Here is a 19,713-nt window from a genome sequence, read left to right as displayed (position 1 = left end):
TTTACTGTTAGATTTTTTCTGTTGTTCCCGTTCCCGTTCCCAATGGATCGAACCGTAATGCTTATTTATACATAGTATGTTACATTTATTACCTTCGGGGTCATCTGTTGTTTCCTCCGCAAAGCGACAGTCCTCTGCACATCCTGCGTTTCAGCACAGTTTCTTGGCGTTGAAACTTTCCAAGCCGGCCGGAGTGGCCGAGCGGTTGAAGGCGCTACAGTCTGGAACCGCACGACCGCTACGGTCGCGAGTTCGAATCCTGCCTTGGGCATGGATGTGTGTGATGTCCTTAGGTTAGTTAGGTTTAAGTAGTTCTAAGTTCTAGGGGACTGATGACCTCAGATGTTAAGTCCCATAGTGCTCAGAGCCATTTGAGCCAAGAACGGCTTGTTGAGTTCTATCTGGAACTCCTGAATCCTTTCTCAAAGCTGCTAAAATATTTTGTAACCTCGTTGATTTCTCACTAAACGACAGTATGGAATACCTTTCGGAAATTTTCGCTACACACCACCACTCTGGGTGCCATTACTATACCGGGTGACCAAAACGTTCGTCGCTTCTTTAGCCCTAAGTATGACTATAAATCCTTACGTGAACTTGTATCTGGAAGGTTAGACCTAAGTTCAGGTAATAGGGAACCACTTCATCTTTTGTTTGTCAATTTTAATTACGAAAAGACGTTAGCTTACGCACTTGTGCACTTATCGCCACATTCACTGCTCGGATCGTATTAAGCAAAGAATTTTATTCTTGGAGGAAGGTTTACGGACACCGCTGTCTCTTCGATCGACGGAGGTGCCTGTATTTTGCCGCTGATGCTTACCATGCAACTGCCACAAAAACTTTAGCAACCTGCGCAGCCTTTTGTGTGTCAATACCCTACAAATGTCTCCATGATTCGCCCAGTTGAGCCTATACGTATTTTTTCAATTAGCAAAATGAAATCTTTCTCGCCTTTTCAGCTACAAAATAGCTATTCAATATTCGACCCGTGTTCCTAAGAGGTTTCCCTACTTTGACAAAGTACTTTATATTATCGAACTTAGTCACCTAAATGCAGAGTCGATCGGTTGGTTCGATCTGCGATAGAGCGCTGTTTTAATCGTCGCACAAAATAACACATCGTCTACCTTACGCACTACCTTAGTGCGTTCTGGTTCCAATCAGCGTCCCCTACAGCATGTGGCCTCAGTGACACTCGGAGAGAGCGACCGTCACTTACTTGGAAAAAGCCTTGGAAATGGAACTAAAACTACGAGAATTGGTCGCCAGCTCTGAAGGAGCAAATGTTATTCCACGCTTCTTAAGCAAACGTCCATGTAATTCCTTCCTAAAGGTAACGTGAACATAATTAAATTTTGAATTTATTTGAGTTCTTTGCTTTAAAGAACATAACTATAGTTTTATTGCAATATTTACGTAATTTTACATTAACTTTTTTCTAATTCAAACACAAGACGGCTACGCTAACTTTATATGTAGAATACTTACTGCTAAGAGGAAATTCTGCTGTACAATGTGACCATAAAAGTTAGCTTTAATATTAATCCCTTGTGAACATAATTGTAATTGAAACGTGTTTTCAGAAATCTTAAATTAGAAACGCGAACATTATTGTTCATTAGCTCTGAGGGAGCGTTTAGTGTCGTATTCTTAAGGTATTTATGAAGACAAGTAATTGTCGTAATTGCAGCTTTAAAAGACGCATATTCATATACTCAAATTCATACTTAACTTTTTGGAAACAAGAACTTGTTGATCCAAACAACAATTTAAATGTCTGATTTTAACCTTCTCAGTTTTGACATATGTATCACATGAATTTAATTACTGACTGAGCACCTCTAACACTTTTGGGGATATAATTTGAACTTAAGATCTTCCTTGCCTTGACTAAACAGGCTGTGGGTTACTGTTGTTGACATTGTGTGGCAGATGGAAAGTGTCTTCAAGTCTCCATATGAGTGCACGTTACTGAAGCAAGCCTGTGTGCTTGTGGTCTCCACTGTACCTTTGGTAGCCGCACCCAACGTTGCAGTCAACAACAGCTCGGAAAATCTTGCACTGCACACAACTCTAACGACAGAGACGACGTTTAAACATCATTCACTGCTGCCGCTTCCGAATATTAGCACTGGTCACACAGCTTCACCATTCTCAACATTGCTGGAATCACGAAACGCAGCTTGTGTCCGTACCCTCGACCTTTCTGTAAGCAACCATCTTTTTCGTCGCTTTTCCCATGACATGACCGCTTAAAGCCATCTTGTCCTCTGAAAGGAAAACCCCGTTCTCACTGCATTTACTTTATTCTATTGGCTGAATACTATTAACCATGAGATAGTGTCAGTCAGTTTCTTTTACAAAACGCGAATTCAAAATCAACTTACAAATGTTGAAAGCAGTGCCGGCCGCGGTGGCCGTGCGGTTCTGGCGTTGCAGTCCGGAACCGCGGGACTGCTACGGTCGCAGGTTCGAATCCTGCCTCGGACATGGGTGTATGTGATGTCCTTAGGTTAGTTAGGTTTAAGTAGTTCTAAGTTCTAGGGGACTTATGACCTAAGATGTCGAGTCCCATAGTGCTCAGAGCCATTTGAACCATTTTTGTTGAAAGCAGTAAAGGAAACAAAAGAAAAGTTCGGAGTAGGTATTAAAATACAGGGAGAAGGAATAAAAACTTTGAGGTTCGCCGATGACATTGTAATTCTATCAGAGACAGCAAAGGACTTGGAAGAGCAGTTGAACGGAATGGACAGTGTTTTGAAAGGAGGGTATAAGATGAACATCAATAAAAGCAAAACGAGGATAATGGAATGTAGTCGAATTAAGTCGGGTGATGCTGAGGGAATTAGATTAGGAAACGAGACACTTAAAGTAGAGTTTTGCTATTTGGGGAGCAAAATAACTCATGATGTTCGATGTAGAGAGGATACAAAATGTAGACTGGCAATGGCGAGGAAAGCGTTTCTGGAGAAGAGAAATTTGTTAACATCGAGTATAGATTTAAGTGTCAGGAAGTCGTTTCTGAAAGTATTTGTATGGAGTGTAGCCATGTATGGAAGTGAAACATGGACGATAAATAGTTTGGACAAGAAGAGAATGGAAGCTTTCGAAATGTGGTGCTACAGAAGAATGCTGAAGATTAGATGGGTAGATCACATAACTAATGAGGAGGTATTGAGTAGAATTGGGGAGAACAGGAGTTTGTGGCACAACTTGACCAGAAGAAGGGATCGGTTGGTAGGACATGTTCTGAGGCACCAAGGGATCACCAATTTAGTATTGGAGGGCAGCGTGGAGGGTAAAAATCGTAGAGAGAGACCAAGAGATGAATACACTAAGCAGATTCAGAAGGATGTAGGCTGCAATAGATACTGGGAGATGAAGAAGCTTGCACAGGATAGAGTAGCATGGAGAGCTGCATCAAACCAGTCTCAGGACTGAATACCACAACAACAACATGTGCATTTAAATGCCTGGTGCCACTTTCTGCCATTCATTTAGTGTATCGTCGGTATGAGAAATTTCTCTCACGAAGTGTGAAAAGAAGAAGAATACTGCACATACTTTAAAGTTAGGTCACATATGCCGTAGTTCTTGATGAAATATCTATGTGGGATGGTTCAGCAATAAGTATTCTTCTTATCCTAACCTCTTTGCATCGTAAACTCAACAATTACAGGTTGGTATTTTCCAGCAGGGTAACGTGCTGTAAAATCGTCGGCACACGGACCGTGCTGTCGAACGTTAAAGTTGAGCGTGCCAAGTTCAACGTGCTGCTGAACGCTCAGGAACGATGCGACTTGTGCATACGGGACGTCGGCCCCAACGTGGTATACGCGATCGCAACGCATTCCAGCGGCAGTTTGAGGGATGTTTCTAGTTCGTAAATCACGCTGTTTACTCAACGGGAGCGCGTAAAATTCCCACGTTAGCTCTATTAAAACGCACATTTCCTCCATCGTCCACGAAAAGGAAAGTACCATGTCCAATCAGTAAGGACACAGACTTATAAAAGTTCCATTACAAACAGTGCGGTGCAAATTTGGAATACTTATCCGCATACGATAAACATTATTTCATCATTCCCACATTTCAGTAAAGCCCCAAGGTCAGTCTTACTTGATCACTGTTCCTACCCAGTAGCAGAATCTTTGCAACAAGTGAATTACGAAGCGTAAAAGAAAAAGGAGCAAAATATCTTTATACAAGTAGCGCAAGCTGTGCTGTAGATAAGCCAATCGAACAAAGTCAGCCCTCAGAAAAAGGTGAACTTATATTTACATAACATCAAATATTATAGCATATACTTATATTAAACCACTAATAAAGTATCAGAACCTAATAAATACGCGAATGTTAGGGGGAAAAAATTGGGAGCGTTAAGACGCGACATGCAATTTTTACTTAAATATATTGTCTTACACCAACATCCATTTTGTACTTAACCATATTGTGTTACCCCTTGCTAAAAACGTTAATCGTAGATAATTATGTTACTAATTGAAACTGGTAGAAGCGGACCTCGGGGAAGATCGGTTTGGATTCCGTAGAAATGTTGGAACACGTGAGGCAATACTAACCTTACGACTTATCTTAGAAGAAAGATTAAGAAAAGGCAAATCTACGTTTCTAGCATTTGTAGACTTAGAGAAAGCTTTTGACAACGTTAACTGGAATACTCTCTTTCAAATTCTGAAGGTGGCAGGGGTAAAATACAGGAAGCGAAAGGCTATTTACAATTTGTACAGAAACCAGATGGCAGTTATAAGAATCGAGGGGCATGAAAGGGAAGCAGTGGTTGGGAAAGGAGTGAGACAGGGTTGTAGCCTCTCCCCGATGTTATTCAATCTGTATATTGAGCAAGCAGTAAAGGAAACAAAAGAAAAATTCGGAGTAGGTATTAAAATTCATGGAGAAGAAGTAATAACTTTGAGGTTCGCCGATGACATTGTAATTCTGTCAGAGACAGCAAAGGACTTGGAAGAGCAGTTGAACGGAATGGACAGTGTCTTGAAAGGAGGATATAAGATGAACATCAACAAAAGCAAAACGAGGATAATGGAATGTAGTCAAATTAAATCGGGTGATGCTGAGGGGATTAGATTAGGAAATGAGACACTTAAAGGAGTTTTGCTATTTAGGGAGTAAAATAACTGATGATGGTCGAAGTAGAGAGGATATAAAATGTAGACTGGCAATGGCAAGGAAATCGTTTCTGAAGAAGAGAAATTTGTTAACATCGAGTATAGATTTAAGTGTCAGGAAGTCGTTTCTGAAAGTATTCGTATGGAGTGTAGCCATGTATGGAAGTGAAACATGGACGATAACCAGTTTGGACAAGAAGAGAATAGAAGCTTTCGAAATGTGGTGCTACAGAAGAATGCTGAAGATAATGTGGGTAGATCACGTAACTAATGAGGAGGTATTGAATAGGATTGGGGAGAAGAGAAGTTTGTGGCACAACTTGAGTAGAAGAAGGGATCGATTGGTAGGACATGTTTTGAGGCATCAAGGGATCACAAATTTAGCATTGGAGGGCAGCGTGGAGGGTAAAAATCGTAGAGGGAGACCAAGAGATGAATACACTAAGCAGATTCAGAAGGATGTAGGTTGCAGTAGGTACTGGGAGATGAAGAAGCTTGCACAGGATAGAGTAGCATGGAGAGCTGCATCAAACCAGTCTCGGGACTGAAGACCACAACAACAACAATTGAAATTTAATTATAACAAATTGTACCAAGAACAATGCGTTTTGGGTGGATCTTCAGTGTGTCGCTGCCTTCAAATAGCCTACTCTCATAACACGCAAATTACAATAATTCTTTGGCCACGAATATGACGTTTCTGATTATTTTATTGGAACGAACCACACAACTAACAACGGGGCAACTGACATGTGCGAATTTGGTTCTGGTGACGGGGCTGCAAACCATCAGGACCTGCTGCTAATTACATATAAGAGCCAATGCGTTCCTAGATCTCTCCTCTTTCCCAGCGCCCACAGTTGCTATAAACCCTGAAAAGAACGGGATAGCATTGCACAGAGTGATACTTGTGGACCATTGGCGGCGCTGGATGCTGCGCTGGGTGTAGTAAGTTTAGCAGCATCTGATCCCGGTAGCCATGCTGAAGTTCCACTGGTGGGTCGCAGGTTCGAATCCTGCCTCGGGCATGGATGTGTGTGATGTCCTTAGGTTAGTTAGGTTTAAGTAGGTCTAAGTTCTAGGGCACTGATGACCACAGATGTTAAGTCCCATAGTGCTCAGAGCCATTTGAACCATTTTTTTTTTCCACTGGTGGTGGTCCATCTCGTGGGTGGGAAATCCTGTCTTTCATTGCAAGCAAAACATCTAGGGCAAGACTTTACTAAGCTAACAGGCTTGTTTACACGTCTACGTGGCTGTCCGCACGGCTGTGTGTGTCTTCGTTGTTGTGGCTGCTTGGGGCGGTCGCGAGCAATGGGCGTCTCGACCTACAAATGGGTGTCTGGTGAGACTTTTCGGCCACTGTTGCACCCGAATCATATTGCTCTAAGATTTGCAATACTTAGGAAAGTGTTGGATCAGAGTACTTTAAAACCTGTTGGCGTATTCTACTATCTGGAGACTGAATATTATTGCATCGCTAATCATCAAATCACTGTAAAAGTTGCCACAGCTACATTTAAATTTACACTTCCTACTCATACCCGTCAATTCTCTATACCACTGACAGTACGTCTGTTGCAGCTTTTTCAGCTAGAGAAAAAACTGATATCTGGCTGCAGCTACTGGAACTTGCTGGTCATAGTACTGAGTTAATGCAGTGATTACTGCGTCACAGCTGAGTCCGCCAGGAGACATAGTTGGGAATAGTCTTTTTATTAAGCTGAAACACTGGGGGCACTGCAATTGAAAGAAAATGTTGTAGTTTCACAATACCTTGAACTTGATGGACTTCACACTGTGTTTGGAACTGTGTCAGGTATTCGAGCCATTCCTCTTCGGTGTCCTTAAATTGCAGGAATGGTGGTATGCTGGTCGGTGGTACTTGTTGGTCTTGTCGGTTGGTTCATGGGTGTGGTGTGGGCAAAGTGACTTGAGTAGCCAGAAGTTTTTGTACCGTCGTCAGCAAGGGTTGTACCGTCGTCAGCAAGGCAGCAATTTGTTGGTTATGGGGATGGGTTGGGTTGTTTGGGGGAAGAGACCAAACAGCGAGGTCATCGGTCTCGGGAAGGATGGGGAAGGAAGTCAGTCGTGCCCTTTCAAAGGAACCATCCCAGCATTTGCCTGGAGCGATTTAGGGAAATCACGGGAAACCTAAATCAGGATGGGCGGACGTGGGATTGAACCGTCGTCCTCCGGAATGCGAGTCCAGTGTCGAACCACTGCGCCACCTCGTTCGGTGTTGGTTATGAAACTGAGAAGCTTGTGTTAGACCCATTACATTGGCCCTCTGCGGATGAGGTGCGGGGCCAAGGGGTGGAGGACGCAGGGTAGCCATGGTTTACACAAATAAAAAGAGAAAGTAAATTTGTTCTGCCGCTCCCCTCCTGGAATACATGCAAGAATACAACAATAAATTAGCAATAAGCACACTACAAGCTAAAACACAAGAGAAGCAAGCAAAATCATCTTATGAATTATTCTGAGCACCACTGCAAGCTAAAACACAAGAGAAGCAAGCAAAATCTTCTTCTGAATTATACTCGTCGCCATCTTTTATGTCCTCTCGTCTCTGTAGGCTTGTACCAGGGGAGCAAAGAGAGGATGTTGGTTGGTGGCCAGTATCCTCTTTCCATAGCACAAACTGCAAACATATATTAACTGGGTTCTTTATTCATAAGCATAGAAAATTATTTAACTCAAGATAGCCGTTGTGGTACCAGCTCTCTGTAATAGTCCATGTTAGCCTCACTGCTGGTGAAGTACAAGTCCGCTATATACATTGTTCTGGTCGCTATGTGCTTCCTGTCTCTAAGCTAGCGGCAGAGCTAAGTGCTACTGCGACTCCCACTGGGCTGTGACTCATGACACACTGGAACTCACTCAGTGCGACAGACTGGCATTCCCGTCCGTGGCAGCGATCTGAATACTGGTGGCCAAGAGGGCGTTGGCGGTTCATTTCCTGTGAGTCTGTCGTTGGCCTCTATCGATCTTCCTGCAACCTCTTTGCCGCCTGGTGTGCTGGCGCCAGCTTACACCAGCACAATGTTTACGGTTTTTACGAAACTTTATGGACCAAGTTAATGGAGGTTGTACATCAAACTACACAACCTGCAGAAGAAGCCATGGCTAATATTTTTTTCCTCTTTTTCCTAACGGCATCCTGTATCTTCACAGGTGCTACATGTTAGTCTGTTTGACAATGTTAGTAGTAGAGGGTGGCTAGATGCCCCTCGCCCCCATTCCCAGGATTAGCCCATATGTCTGTAACTAATGTTATCTTTGTGAAAGTAGGAGATTGTGTTAGAAATGTTTACGAATTGTGGAACTCGTGCAGAACACAGGTATCACTCTGGTATTCATCTCGTCAGATGTGGGAAACCAACTAAAAGCTACATTCAAGCTGGGTGACCCAAGGGCTCTTGTTGTCAATCCTGGACGAATTATCTTTGGCGCTGGCTCACATTCCCAAATAACAGAAGCTGTGTGCTAATGTACGTCATTTCCCAGATGGGTCATGAAGCCATAACTAATCACTTTGATAAATACTGTACGTCAATACATGGGATTACATGTGCACTGAGTGCACCAGATGTGTGTTGTCTGGAACTGTGCTCACACTTAAGATCATTCATACATTCTGCTACAAGTAACAGTTAATAAATCTCTCTCTTTACAGAGTGTCTCTCATCAGAGTAATTAGGTGTATTTTCTCTGGTATTTTAGCAGATATTTGCAACTTCGTTTTTGCAATGTGTAGCTGTAATCAACCCAAACATATACTGCTCATTTCGTCTCTCATGCGATGCCTGGTGTCAACGAAAACTTTCGATCTGTTTCCCATTACAGGCAAAACGATTTTTAAAGTCGAATTTTATGTACCCACTCAATAGGGTGGTCCCAAATTGAACTAGTACAAATTTAGTTTTATCGATATGTATTAACAGTAACAGTAAAACAAGAAGAACAACCAGTACTTTGGCAGTGACTAAGCAGCTCTTTTGCTTGGTGGTAGCAGACAGAGTGGACCATGGAGCTGCTGTCACCTCTGGAACACTGAGAATTCTGGGGGTTTGCTGTTCCTGTTAATACACATCGATAAAACGAAAATAATACTAGAAAAATATGGGGCTGCTCCATCCAATGGGGATGTAAAGTTTGGCTTTAAAAATCATTTTTCTCATAATAGGATACAAACCAATGCAGTTAGTCGACACTGGGTATCACATGACAGATGTGATGAGTAGTATTGTTTATGCTGAATCCTGCTGCATGTTGCAAAAACTAAATTTCATGTATCTGCAGAAACACAAGAGGAAACGGGCCTGACGACTCTTAGGTGAGACACTTGATATATGCATGCTTATTTTACACGTGGTAGATATGTAATCTTACGTTCTTTGCTTTCTCTTTCATTGCATTGTTGACCAGTTACGTCTTATGCAAGTGCATGAGCCCAGTCAATTGACTGAACATGAAAGGACATTGCCTATCCAAATGTGGCTGTTACATGAGCTGCAAGTAGATATGGGTAAAATAGCTCTCTCTCTCTCCATAGTGTGTGTGTGTGTGTGTGTGTGTGCGTGCATGTGTGTTTGGACACGAAACTTACCACCATCCTATTCTATTTTAGAAATTCTGAGGACTGTTCAAGTGCATGATGGTGTTATACATGACATGACACCATTATCCAACCAAAGGACGTGGGGCATTGGCTCCAATTGTCTACGAACAAATACATAAGAGTTATTTCACATAAAAGCAATGTATGCAAAGCTTATGAAGTATTGCTTTTGTTTCTAGAGGATTTGGATGAGATTATTGTACAGTATAAGTGATTTGATGCCACAACTGCTCACACTGAGCATGATGACATGGCTAACGTTGCGCTGCCACCAATCTCCACCCAGAGCTCATGGAGAATAGCAGCATTTGTTCATGACCGAACACGTAAATGTTATTTTATATAAAAATAGCTAATAATAATTATACTGGAACGCTTATCATATGTTCTTATTACTTGGGAATTTGGATGATAGTGTGATGTCAGAATGGGCTGAGGCTACAGCTAACGACCTGGAACATAAGGACGTTATTCTGATGTCATTTTCCACCCAGAGTTCATGGGGAGTTGCTCCAGTTGCAAGTGAACGAATACTTAAGCGTTATTTCATATTGAAAATGCTGACAGTTATAATTTACTTTAGCATAATATTCTCATCGAATATATTTGTTTCTAGGTAGCTTAGATGGTGATGTAATTGATGTTGATGTTGTGATTAGGCTGTGGTTATCGAAATAATGAAATTGCATCCGTGTGATGTAGATATGTGGACAATGGCATATGTAAATTCAAGAAATTCCACTGAAACGCCAAAGAAACTCCTATAGGCATGTGTATTCAAATACAGAGATACCTAAATCGGTAGAATACGGCGCTGCGGTCGGCAACGCTTATGTAAGACAACTAATGTCTGACGCAGTTGTTAGATTGGTTACTACTGCCACAATGGAAGGTTTTCAAGATTTAAGTGAGTTTGTAGGTGTTGTTGTAGTCGGCGCACGAGAATTGGGATACAGCATCTCCGATGTAGCGATGAGGTGGGGATTTTCCGATACGATGATTTCACAAGCGTACCTGAATATCACAAATCCGGTAAAACATCAAATCTCCGACATAGATGCGGCCGGAAAAAGATCCCGGAAGATCGGGACCAACAACTATTGAAGAGAATCGTTCAACGTGACAGATGTGCAACCCTTCCGCAAATTGCTGCAGATATCAATGCTGGGCCATCAATAATTGTCAGCGTGCGAACCATTCAGCGAAGCATCGTCGATATGGGCTTTCGAAGCGGAAGACCCACACATGAACCCTCGATGACTTCACGACACAAAACCGTACGCCTCGCCTGGGGCTGTCAACTCCGACATTGGACTGTTGGTGATTGGAAACATCTTGCCTGGTCGGACGTGTACGGGTATGGAGACAACCTCATGAATCCATGGTGTATGCGATGGTCACAGACGTGGCAACGTCAGCTGAGGTACTGCTGACGTAAGTCCACATCCAGGTGATGATTTCAACAGTACCGTGGGGAAAAATAGCGAAACAGATAACTGTCATGTATATAATGATACCAACAGCATGGTAGATAAATAAGCAAGTGTAAATACTTTTGAACACGGCCAATATGGCGTTTAAGGGGGTACATACTGGTTGACTGTCTTGTATGGAGGATCTGAATGTGATGAAAATGCATCTGACCTTGTTCCTGGACGTAGGCAAAGCGCGTGATGTCAGAGGTATGGTACTGACCCGCGCTTGCAGTTTGACGTGGTTTCACAGTCACTATAACTATACTACTCGGGACACGTCATTGGAGCCTATAACCAGCTCAGTGACTACACTCGAGGACGACAAAAGTGCAAGCAGCACCAACACAATCTCTCTCCTCTACCGCCTGACGGCTTGCTTCTACAGAATCAGCAGCTAATACAGAACACTGACTTGTAGGAAACGCCCATTGCCGACACATGGACAGGATGCAACCCATCTTTCTCTGACGCTGAGTCGCCCACCGTGGCGGAGACGCCATGGAACACATTGTTTCCACCACGATTCATAGGCGTCACACGGCTTACGAGTCAACCACAAGACCTGAATGCAGCTGCCCTTGCAAAACACCAATGATGGGGGACATATAACGAGCCTAAAGTACAATGTTGTCGTAGACGCAGCAGCTTCTAGATGCCCACGCATCCATCCGACGCCACTACTTTTGCTTTGACTCCAAAGACAGAGAAGGGGGATGTGATGGCGTATCTCCTAATTCGTTGCCACCAAGATGGTAACGTTAGAGGCCTCTGTCTTATTCAGAAGGCGTATCCGACACAGGACACCACGGCTGCTGCTTTACGGTCACCTGTGCTGCCATTCAAATGAAGTATCCCACATCACTGCCTCGTGGCCAATGAAAGTTAAGAAAAGGTCTACTGCAGTTGGAAACCACACTTGCCACTTCATGTCTCCCCTCTGAGCAAATATTCAGTATATTCACTGTCATCATAAATACACTAATTGCGCTTTCATTTCGGACTCTTCTTGTAAGTTTAGATATTCTAAACTTAACTATAAAGCGAGTGTATCATAATTTCATTCCGTCGCATGTGTGGCATAAATTTTCTGATCAGAAGTATCTCCATACCTATTAGTGGACTTTAAAGGGAGTTTGTCTACCCTTCATCTTTATGACGCCTTGGGATCTGATGTGGGTACATTTAGTGAAGCTATAGAAGAACGACAGCTTATTCTTTCTCAACGTCCGAAATCAGAGAAGGCAGTGATGTTTAATGCTGGGATCTGAAGCGAAGCTGACGTTCTAACTCGTCCCAAAGATATAGATGCTGCTTTATTACAGAGTGCACTGTCATGCTGAAACAAACAATCGTCGTCTCAAAACTGTTCCTCTTTTGTTCACAGTACACAATTCTGTGAAATGTATTAATATCCTCCCGCATTTAGCGTTTCCTTAAGCACAATAAGGAGACCACGAAACATACCTCTATAGTCTAACACCACCTCCCCTGAACTTCACTGTTGGCGCCACATGTGATGGCATGTAACATTATACAGCCATTCGGCACACACAAACCCTTCCATCAGATTGCTACTGGGTATGACGTCATTCATCACTCTCAATATTCGTATCCAGTGATCCACTGTTCAGTGGCATAGATTTTTACACTTCCTCGGGTTGTCGATTACAGATATGTGCGACTTAAGAAGAGCTGTTTGACTATTGCACCCCGTTCTTTCTATCTTCCTACGCATAGTCATTGTGCTAGCTGACTACTGAGCTGAGACGTGACAGTGGTATGTCATCTCACTGCAAATGTTCAGTTCAGAGTTACTCAGTTTGCGGACTACAATAATGATAAAGATAAGAAAGCAGGTGGAAACCTACGTAAATGGATGTAAATTTTTATTAAAGTGAATTTGGTGAAAAGCGCATCATGATCCCAGCCTTGGATCATGAGGTAGTTGACTTTTGATTGAATGTAATAATCAGAATTGGCAGCAGCTGACAGTGACCACGAAAAGCCATCGTCACACAGAAACAAGATATCATGTACAAATAATGCGAGACATCATGGTGGGAGTACCGAGTATAGCGTCAGGAAGTTTGAAGTGCTGGTGTAAGAATACCAGCAGGGATGAATGTAAAAATACAACTGGTCTGGAGGAGTGGACACCCCCTCATCTCGACCCGGTGGAACAGTCCAAGGCAGTGCAGCACAGAAAGGAAAAGTAGTCCATAATAGAACTGCGTTTTGTCAGAGAGTGGGGGAAATTAATTCACAGAGCACTCTGAGAATCGACTTAGGTCATTACAGTTTAAGAAAGATAAATATTCCTAAAATTGATTGTCTGACGTCAGTGCAGCCCATAAACGTTAGCTGTTGGGGTGATCAGCCATTGTTCAGAGAGAAAGTGCTGGCTGTGGGGTTGGACCTGTATCGAACGGCAGCTCCATCTTTATGGCACAATTAGCTTTCTTTCTACTCAAGTCCAGTTAGCAACATCTAATCAAGTATAGTCATGTAGGCAATGATCTCCAATGGTGTTGATAAGTAGGAGTATATCTTGATTGTGGCAATGTACATAGACTTAGACGATGATAGATAACGAACAAAGCTTATGAAGCATGTCAGTAAGAGGGATGATGTGGACTGCCTCAATGTTTATTGCCTCAGTGTTGTGACTATGTCGTCGCTGATGACCTACTGGTCGCGATCCTGCCGTAGTCGTCGTACGTCCAGTGTGGCTCAAAGCATAAATCACAGCAATGCAGTGTTGTGAAATATTAGAACTGTAAATTCACACGAGAGTAGCTATTTCGTCCATAGCGGTTCTGCAATCTTGTTCAGCAATAGCTGCAGTCGTGCAGGCTCTGTGATTTCTGATAAACGCACTTGTAACTTTGCATAATTGTTCTAGCGAATGGACGCTACCAAATTGTAGGACACCGAGCCTCGGCTATCCATTAAGATATACACTGAAGAGCCAAAGAAACCGGTACACTTGCCTAATGTAGTGTAGGACCCCAGTGAGCACGCAGAAGTGCCGCAACACGACGTGGCATGGACTCGACTAATGTCTGAAGTACTGCTGGAGGGAACTGAAACCACGAATGCTGCAGGACTCTCCATAAATGCGCAATAGTACGAGGGGGTGGATATCTCTTCTGAGCAGCTCGTTGCAGGGCATCCCAGATATGCTGAATAATGTTCATGTATGGGGAGGCTGGTGGCCATCGGAAGTGTTTAAACTCAGAAGAGTGTTCCTGGAGACACTTTGTAGTAATTCTGGACGTGTGGTGGGCCGCACTGACCTGCTGGAATTGCCCAAGTCCGTCGGAATACACAATGGACATAAATGGATGCAGGCAATCAGACAGGATACTTAAGTACGTATCACCTTTTGTCTTCATACCCGTACACGTCCATCCACTCGATACAATTTGAAACGAGACTCGTCCGACCAGGCAACATGTTTCCAGTCATCAACAGTCCAATGTTGGTGTTGACATGCCCAGACGAGGCGTAAGGCTTTGTGCCGTGCAGTCATCAAGGGTACACGAGTGGGCCTTCGGCCCCGAAAGCCCATGTGGATAATGTTTCACGCGCTCACACTTGATGATGGCCAGCAATCTGCAGCAATTTGCGGAAGGATTGCACTTCTGTCACGTTGAAAGATTCTCTTCAGTCATCGTTGGTCGGAGATTAATGTTTTAGCAGTTTCCTGACATCACAGTACGCTCGTGAAATGGTCGTACGGGACAATCCCCACTCCATCGCTACCTCGGAGATGCTGCATCCCATTGCTCGTGCGCCGACTGTAACACGACGTTCAAACTCACTTAAATCTTGAGAAACTGCCATTGTAACAGCAGTAACCGATATAACAACTGTTCCAGACACTTAGTGTCTTATATAGACGATGTAGAGCGCAGCGCCGTATTTTGCCTGTTTACGTATCTCTGTGTTTGGATACGCATGCATATACCAGTTTCTTTGGCGCTTCAGTGTATATATGAGGTGTCTGTTCTTTCGAACATGTCCGAAAGAGCCAATAGCCAATATCCGAAAGGAGACACACACACACACACACACACACACACACACATATATATATATATATATATATATATATATATATATATATATATAGGGTGAGTCACCTAACGTTACCGCTCGATGTATTTCGTAAAACACATCAAATACTAACGAACCGATTCCACAGACTGAACGTGAGGAGAGGGGCTAGTGTAACTGTTTAATACAAACCATACAAAAATGCACGGAAGTATGTTTTTTAACACAAACCTACGTTTTTTTTAAATGGAACCACGTTAGTTTTGTTAGCACATCTGAACATATAAACAAATACGTAATCAGTGCCCTTTGTTACATTGTAAAATGTTAATTACATCCGGAGATATTGTAACCTAAAGTTGACGCTTGTGTATCACTCCTCTGCTGTTCGATCGTGTGTATCGGAGAGCACTGCAACATACATCGCGTTTCTACAGAATGATCTGCCAACGTTGCTCGAAAATGTTCCATTGGAAATGCGTCGACGTATGTGGTATCAGCATGATGGTGCACCTGCACATTCCGCAATTAACACTAGGCTGACCCTTGACAAGATGCTCGACGGGCGTTTCATAGGACGTGGAGGACGCATAAATTGGTCAGCCCGTTCTCCTGATCTTACACCTCTGGACTTCTTTCTGTGGGGTACGTTAAAGGAGAATGTGTACCGTGATGTGCCTACAACCCCAGAGGATATGAAACAACGTATTGTGGCAGCCTGCGGCGACATTACACCAGATGTACTGCGGCGTGTACGACATTCATTACGCCAGAGATTGCAATTGTGTGCAGCAAATTATGGCCATCAAATTGAACATCTATTGGCCTGACATGTCGGGACACACTCTATTCCACTCCGTACTTGAAAACGGAAACCACTTGTGTACGTGTACCTCACCCCTCATGGTAATGTACATGTGCGTCAGTGAAAAAGACCAATAAAAAGGTGTTAGCATGTGGACGTAATGTGCTGTTCCAGTCTCTTCTGTACCTAAGGTCCATCACCGTTCCCTTTGGATCCCTATGTAATTCGGTGCTCTCCGATACACACGATCGAACAGCGGAGGAGTGGTACTCAATCGTGAACTTTAGGTTACAATATCTCCGGATGTAATTAACATTTTACAATGCACCAAACGGCACTGATTACGTATTTGTTTATATGTTCAGATGTGCTAACAAAACTAACGTGGTTCCATTTAAAAAAACGTAGGTTTGTGTTAAAAAACATACTTCCGTGCAGTTTTCTATGGTTTGTATTAAACAATTACACTAGCCCCTCTCCTCACGTTCAGTCTGTGGAATCGGTTCGTCAGTATTTGATGTGTTTTACGAAATATTTCAAGCGGTAACGTTAGGTGACTCACCCTGTATATACACTCCTGGAAATTGAAATAAGAACACCGTGAATTCATTGTCCCAGGAAGGGGAAACTTTATTGACACATTCCTGGGGTCAGATACATCACATGATCACACTGACAGAACCACAGGCACATAGACACAGGCAACAGAGCATGCACAATGTCGGCACTAGTACAGTGTATATCCACCTTTCGCAGCAATGCAGGCTGCTATTCTCCCATGGAGACGATCGTAGAGATGCTGGATGTAGTCCTGTGGAACGGCTTGCCATGCCATTTCCACCTGGCGCCTCAGTTGGACCAGCGTTCGTGCTGGACGTGCAGACCGCGTGAGACGACGCTTCATCCAGTCCCAAACATGCTCAATGGGGGACAGATCCGGAGATCTTGCTGGCCAGGGTAGTTGACTTACACCTTCTAGAGCACGTTGGGTGGCACGGGATACATGCGGACGTGCATTGTCCTGTTGGAACAGCAAGTTCCCTTGCCGGTCTAGGAATGGTAGAACGATGGGTTCGATGACGGTTTGGATGTACCGTGCACTATTCAGTGTCCCCTCGACGATCACCAGTGGTGTACGGCCAGTGTAGGAGATCGCTCCCCACACCATGATGCCGGGTGTTGGCCCTGTGTGCCTCGGTCGTATGCAGTCCTGATTGTGGCGCTCACCTGCACGGCGCCAAACACGCATACGACCATCATTGGCACCAAGGCAGAAGCGACTCTCATCGCTGAAGACGACACGTCTCCATTCGTCCCTCCATTCACGCCTGTCGCGACACCACTGGAGGCGGGCTGCACGATGTTGGGGCGTGAGCGGAAGACGGCCTAACGGTGTGCGGGACCGTAGCCCAGCTTCATGGAGACGGTTGCGAATGGTCCTCGCCGATACCCCAGGAGCAACAGTGTCCCTAATTTGCTGGGAAGTGGCGGTGCGGTCCCCTACGGCACTGCGTAGGATCCTACGGTCTTGGCGTGCATCCGTGCGTCGCTGCGGTCCGGTCCCAGGTCGACGGGCACGTGCACCTTCCGCCGACCACTGGCGACAACATCGATGTACTGTGGAGACCTCACGCCCCACGTGTTGAGCAATTCGGCGGTACGTCCACCCGGCCTCCCGCATGCCCACTATACGCCCTCGCTCAAAGTCCGTCAACTGCACATACGGTTCACATCCACGCTGTCGCGGCATGCTACCAGTGTTAAAAGACTGCGATGGAGCTCCGTATGCCACGGCAAACTGGCTGACACTGACGGCGGCGGTGCACAAATGCTGCGCAGCTAGCGCCATTCGACGGCCAACACCGCGGTTCCTGGTGTGTCCGCTGTGCCGTGCGTGTGGTCATTGCTTGTACAGCCCTCTCGCAGTGTCCGGAGCAAGTATGGTGGGTCTGACACACCGGTGTCAATGTGTTCTTTTTTCCATTTCCAGGAGTGTATATATACGAGGGCTATCCACAAAGTACATTACGTTTTGGAATTAAAAATAAATAAAGTATTGGAAAACTTTTTATTATATACAGATGAAAGCCACACTTAAATACCACTTTTCTACACAGTTGCCATTTAAATTAAGGCACTTATTGTAGCGATGGACGAGCTTGGAAATTCCTTCGTCGTAAAATTCGGCCGCCTGCGCCTTCAACCACGTGGTTACCTCTTCTTGAAGCTGTGCGTCGTCATCAAAACGCTGCATAGCCAACCACTTCTTCATTGCTGGGAATAAGTGGAAGTCGCTCGGTGCCAGGTCGGGACTGTACGGCGGATGAGGAAACAACTCCCACTTAAAAGACTCGACAACTTCACGAGTGGCATTTGCCGTGTGGGCCCGGGAGTTGTCGTTAATCGGCAAGATCTTTGAGCCCAACTTTTCCCTGCGCTTGTTTTGTATTGCTCTTCTGAGGTTGTGCAGAGTTTGGCAATACCTTTGAGAGTTTATTGTAGTGCCTCTTTCCAGGAAATCCACAAAAATCACACCTTTCCTGTCACAAAAGACAGTCGCCATCACCTTCCTTGCCGACATTGTCTGCATGCATTTCTTGAGTTTTTGGGGGGATTTTGTGTGCCCCCACTGCATTGACTGTAATTTTGTCTCGCAGTTCACATGCTTAACCCATGTTTCGTCACCAGTAACGATGCGGTCGAGTAATGAGTCGCCATCTTTCTCGTAAGCGTCCAAAAACGTTAACGCTGCAGCCATTCGCTGATTTTTGTGAATCTCTGTCAAGAATTTTGGCATCCATCTTGCACAAAACTTGTGGTAATCAAGCTTTTCGGTAATGATTTCGTGCAACAAACTTCGTGAAATTTGTGGAAAACTCATAGAGAGTTCCGTTATTGTGGAATTACGGTTTTCACGGACCGCGGCATCGACTTTTACGACACGTTGGGCAGTCACTATGCTGGGTCTTCCACTTCGCTCTTCGTCGTGAACGTTAGTTCGGCCATTTTTAAATTTTATGACCCATTGACGAACTCCACCTTCAGTGATTATGTTGTCCCCATACACTTCACAAAGCTGCCGATAGATTTCTATCGGTGTACAGTTTTTTGTAGTCAGAAACCTTATTACAGCAAGCACTTCACACTTCGAGGCATTTTCAATTAACGCTGACATTTCAAACTGCCACAATAACTCAACGGAGTACAGCACGAACCTCTCACTAGCACGGCAGGATGCCGACTGAGCGGCAGAATGCCATGACACCAAGATGGCCGTGCTAGCCCCGCCCCTAACGGACACAAACGAAAACGTAATGTACTTTGTGGATAGCCCTCGTATATATATATATATATATATATATATATATATATATATATATATATATATATAAGGTGGGACGGACAATGATCTCTTCAGTCTAGATGCACATCACTCTCGAACTCTTACGGGAATTGCGAAGTGCTGCCAGTAATGAGGATAACAGGCAAGAGGCACTACGTTAGTAGCATGTGAATAGCTTGAGAATTTTGATCTGAATGCTAGGATAGTCGGCGCAGTTGAAATGACCACTGTGTCCGTATGACTCAGTGGTCAGCCTGCCT

Source organism: Schistocerca piceifrons, chromosome X, assembly GCF_021461385.2.
Source record: "Schistocerca piceifrons isolate TAMUIC-IGC-003096 chromosome X, iqSchPice1.1, whole genome shotgun sequence".
Classification (NCBI taxonomy): Eukaryota; Metazoa; Arthropoda; class Insecta; order Orthoptera; family Acrididae; genus Schistocerca; species Schistocerca piceifrons.
This window is presented reverse-complemented; position numbering follows the sequence as displayed.